Source organism: Octopus bimaculoides, chromosome 10, assembly GCF_001194135.2.
Source record: "Octopus bimaculoides isolate UCB-OBI-ISO-001 chromosome 10, ASM119413v2, whole genome shotgun sequence".
In the NCBI taxonomy this organism is placed as follows: Eukaryota; Metazoa; Mollusca; class Cephalopoda; order Octopoda; family Octopodidae; genus Octopus; species Octopus bimaculoides.
Window position 1 is genome coordinate 59489216 of NC_068990.1, and position 5778 is coordinate 59494993.

The following is a 5778-nucleotide window of genomic DNA, read 5'->3' on the forward strand; positions in this document are numbered from 1 at the left end:
ACAAATACATATATACATATATATATATATATATATATATATATATATAATACAAAGGATATATATACATGTATACACACATATATGTACATACTTACATCTACATGTGTATATACATGCATATCAGGGTACAGGACGTTAGAACAATAAACTACAGACAACGGAACGAACACATAGGAAAACGGAAAGCCACTTGGAATATCCCTTCATCAGCTATCTCTCTCTCTATATATATATATATACATATATACGATGGGCTTCTTTTCAGTTTCCATCTACCAAATCCACTCACAAGGTTTTGGTCAGCCCGAGGCTATAGTAGAAGACACTTGCTCAAAGTGCTATGCAGTGGGAATGAACCCGGAACCATGTGGTTGGTAAGCAAGCTGCTTACCATACAGCCACTCCTGCACCTTTAAAAAAAAACATTTCATTTCATTTTTCCACAATTTAATATTTTTTATGCTTTACTCTAAGTTGAAAATGTCACAGAGACTGAAACCGGTACTTAAATGTTCTTCATGACAAAATAATTTTAGCATTTTCTACCTTGTCTTACTTTCTTTATACATATGGTTCTGCTAATTACAGCTTAATGGTAAAATTCAAAAGTCTTCGTTTTGGCGCGCCAATTCCAGGAATATATCCGCAGAAAATATTTACTGCGTCTTTTATATTCAGTATGAGAACATGGGCAATGGGTAAAATATTATTATAAAATCTGGTAATTAGTCATATATTAATTAATATCGATTAATTATCAGTAGGCCAGCACATCTAAAGAATCAAAGAGATTCAGAAATATTATCTGCAATCTCAGGGGATTAAGGTACATTTTAAAAAATAAAGTCGACCACTAACGTGGACAATTGATGCGCTAGAAATAGATCACACCTTGTGTCTATTAAAACCTAAATTGTTCTCAACATGAAATATAGCAGCATATATTTCATGTTGAGAACAATTTAGGTTTTAATAGACACAAGATGTGATCTATTTCTAGCGCATCAATTGTCCACGTTAGTGGTCGACGTTATATTTTATATATATATATATATACAAATATACAGCAACACACACACACACACACACACACACGATGAGCTTCTTTCAGTTTCCAATTATCAGATCCACTCACAAGGACCAGCCAAAGTTTTTAGTAGAAGACACTTGCCCAAGGTACCACACAGTGGGGCTGAACCCAAAACCACGAAGTTGAAAGCAAACTTCTGACCGCAGCCACATTTAATTAGAGATCTACTCAATCAGAGTAACATCTGGGGTTAAACAAGAAGAACATGGAAGAAATATTACAAAACCATCTTCATTCTTTTATACAAAGGCTTGCTTATTCTGAAACTGGCAGTATTCCATTATGATAATCTTTCTGCTCGTTTTGAAAATTTAGTCAAAAAGGTTCTTCAAAATCATTGAAATTGAGACATTGTTTTGATTTGGGCACTCTCCAACAATGCCACTCCCCCAAACCCACAGCTCCTAATGAACATTTATGGCAGATCATTGAGTTAAATATAAATACTTGAAAATTCAAAAGCAAGGAATTCTTGGCTGTACAAGAATGATTCAAATCATAATACATGTTATTGGAATGCTTGCTGACATTATAATTGAAAGAATTGAAAAACAATATGACAAAGATGTCAGCAACTTTGGTTATTAAATTTTGCCAGTGAATGAATAGAAATTTTAATTAAATATGAATACAATAAAGGGGTTAATCTTCATGAAACTGCAAATTACTTTGAAAAATATAAGGAATTTTGCAGGTGTTTTTTTTTTAATTACCATTGTGTGTCTGTGTGTGTGTGTGTTCACGTAGGCAAATGTTCATATTGTTTGTGATATATTTATGTTTTGCTTCTGTTTGAGTGTTTCCGGAATGAGGTGACTGAGTGTGGATGTTTGGATATTCAGCCTGTTTTGGTGATGGTACTTTTTGGCATTGGTGGCAAACACACAAACACAAACATAAACATGTATGCATGCACACACATACACACACACACACACATGCTTACATGTTCAGAAATATACACATACAGATAGAGAGAGAGGGAAGAGGAAGAAGAGGGAAAGGCAGAGATAGAGGAATAGAGCGACACTACACACACAAAGCTAGATGCTCATACATAAACGGAGAGAGAGAGATAGCAAGCGAGAGACGGGGGTGAGACAGAGATGGAGACAAAGAGGTGGGGAGAGAGATGGAGAGAGAGGGAGAGAGAGAGAGAGAGAGACTGAGAGAGAAATGGAGAGAGAGAGTTGGGGAGAGAAAGAGATGCAGTGAGAGAGATAGAAAAGGGGAGAGAGAGAGAGAACAAGAGGAACATTAAAATGAGAGAAATATTAAAAGGTCTAAGGTCAAGTAAGTCAGAGTCGAATCAGCAATGCCAAGTAGGCAGCATCAGAACAGATGTGCCAAGGCGTCTCATACCCTATACTATAATTCCTTCTGCACATGTAAGTAACATGTTGGTGTAATGATGTGTTCATGTTATGTATTTGTTGGTGTATTTTCTATTAATTTTTTTTCTTTTGTCAGTAATCTTGTGTACATGTATATAAGGGTGTGTTTAATATGAAGAAAAAATATTTATTTTCAGAAAGGACAACTGAGAGTGCTCTCAAAATATCAATCAATTAAAAATCAAAACTTAGAGACACAGGAGTTCTCTCCCTTGTTCCTTTTGAGATTAAGTGTTCATTAACACTAATGACATTCTTTCTCCTTACAGACATAATTACAATTGATTAAAAGTTATCTTTGACTCATCACCTCAAGTATGGTAGCTTGAAATTAACTATGTATTCTTCTTATAAAAGCCATTCTTGAAAAATTTCCCAATATTATCAACGTAATCTACCTGATCACTGAATGTTCTCACAAAACATTACTTCTATTAGATAACCCCCACCTTATTCAGCCATATGATGCCACATAAAAAGCACCCATGCTTTTTATGCAGTACACTCTGTAAAGTGGTTGGCATTGGGAAAGGCAGCCAGCCATAGAAAATCTACCTCAACAAATCTGATCAAAGCAAGCTCAAAAAAGTGGACATAAAAATGATGATGAGGATAGGGAAGAAATGAATTGTGATTGTTCTGATGGTTAGAGTCTCTGAGAGAAAGTAAAACTGTATTGCACTCCAGGAGTGAAGGGGATCCCTTTAATTTCAAGAGGATGCTGAGAAAACGTCCAACAGATATTCATCGGCTTCAGGTTTTGTTCTCTGGGCCCTAGACTAATGTACCAGCTGACCCCCAACTGCATCTTTTATAACCCCAGCTGATACTTCTGTGTGTTACTAGTTTGTGTACATTGTATAGTTTATATACATTTATATAGATTATATACATTTACTTGTTTCAGTCATTAGACTGAAGCCATGCTAGAGCACTACCTTGAAGAATTCTTAGTTGAATGAATCAACCTAGGTACTTATTTTTTGTAAAGCCTGGTACTTGTTCTATTGATCTCTTTTGCCAGACTGCAAAGTTGTTGTTGTTGGCACTCCGTCACTTACGACGTCGAGGGTTCCAGTTGATCCGATCAACGGAACAGCCTGCTCGTGAAATTAACGTGCAAGTGGCTGAGCACTCCACAGACACATGTACCCTTAACGTAGTTCTCGGGGATATTCAGCATGACACAGTGTGACAAGGCTGGCCCTTTGAAATACAGGTACAACTGCTAAGTAATAGGGACATAAACACAACAATACCACTTATTAAGCACAGACAGACACACACACACACACACACACACACACACACACACACACACACACACACACACACACACACACACACACACACACACACACACACACACACACACACACACACACAGAAGGCATCTTTCAGTCATGGGATATTACAGTTGCATACACATCTGCAATGTTTTTCTCAGTTCTGCTGATTGCGGGTCTCCCAGAACGTTCGTCACTATCAGCATTTTTTTGCCTATCTTGGAAACATCTGAACCACTCGTACACTTGTGCGTGACTCATACACTCCTCACCGTATACTTTTTGCAACTTTGCGTAGGCCTCTGTCATTGCCAATGCGATGATCACACACTACACACGTTCCTTCCAAGCACTGTTGTAAACTGCAGAAGTGAGCTAGAATGTTAAAACTTAGTGCACATGCACAACAGAGTTCAAGGTCAATTTGTGCTAAGCAGCTTCTCTCTGCGTGCTTTAGCTTCGTTAGTATGGCCGCAATCTAGATACTGATTGATCAGACCTTGTACACACACACACACACATTAGTATTTCATTTATGCATAGTGATATTTATAACCTTGTGTTTGAACTCAATAGACGTATGCTTCAGAATGAAGCATTAGTTGAGTACCAGGTGTAATATATTATGTAAATGACAAAGGAACAAGAAATTATTACTCATTCTTCTTACAAAAGCCATTCTTGAAAAATTTCCCAATATTATCATTATGATCTACCTGATCAATGAATGTTCTTCTTACAAAACATTACTTCTATTAGTCCACCCCACCTCATGCAGCTATACTGATGCCACATAAAAAGCACCCATGCTAGTACCATGTAAAAACCACCCATGCTGGTGCCACACATAAAAAAATAGTACACTCTGTAAAGTGGTTGGCATTGGGAAGGGCATCCAGCAAAAGAAAATCTACCTCAACAAATCTGATCAAAGCAAGCTCAAATAAGTGGACGTAAAAATGATGATGAGGATATTATTTACTATTTTCTACTTTTATTGAAACTGATAAATTAAAACCTTCTCACTTATAAATGAGGTTTCCCTGATAACCTGATTAGCTTACAGCTGTTTCTGTTAGAAGAAGCTGTGTATTCAGAGCTGAGTGTTTGTGCATCTCCATATAACTCCCTCAGAGTTTCAAAACAAGGTTCATTGCATAATTTCTTGTTTCTATGTCATCTGTTATATGTAAATATATATATACATAAGGAAACTAGCTAGTTGTGAAACTCAAGAGATCAGATCAGATTAGTAACTATACTAACAAGTAAAATTAATTGCCACATCAAAGTGGCTGTTCCATGTTGCAACTAGTTTAACCCCAGGCAGATCTTCTGCCAACTGGTTATCGGTGCAGCACTGCACCCTATATATTGCTAGCAGGGGGTGGGAGCAAACCACTACCATCTTCTTGCAGACAACAGGATCGCAAGACTGACTCAGTTTTGAGCTGGTTAGCTCATCCTCAATCGCAAGTACCTAGTCGCCAGAGTGATAGCCAGAGTCTGCTCCTTGTGTTAGCAATATATAGGGTGCAGTGCTGCACCGATAACCAGCTGGTGGAAGATCTTCCTGGGGTTAAACTAGTAATAACATGGAACAGCTACTTTGATGTGGCAATTAACTTTACTTGTTACTATAGTTACTGCTCTGTTCTTTTCTTGAGATTTTATGACTAGCTATTTTGCATGTTGCAAATCAGTGACCGATAGTTGCTTTGTGTACAATATATTGCTGGCTGGAGTGGACCTTGGCTATCGCTCTGGTGACCAGGTACTTGTGACTGAGGATGAGCCAACCAGCTCGAAACTGAGTCAGTCTTGTAATCCTGTTGTCTGTTAGAGGATGGTAGGGATTCACTCCCCCTGCTAGCAATATTTAGGGTGCAGCACTGCACTGATAGCTGGTGGAAGATCTGCCATGGGTTGAACTAGTAGTAACATGGAAGAGCGAATTTGATGTGGCAATTAACTTTACTTATATAAATATATATATATATATATA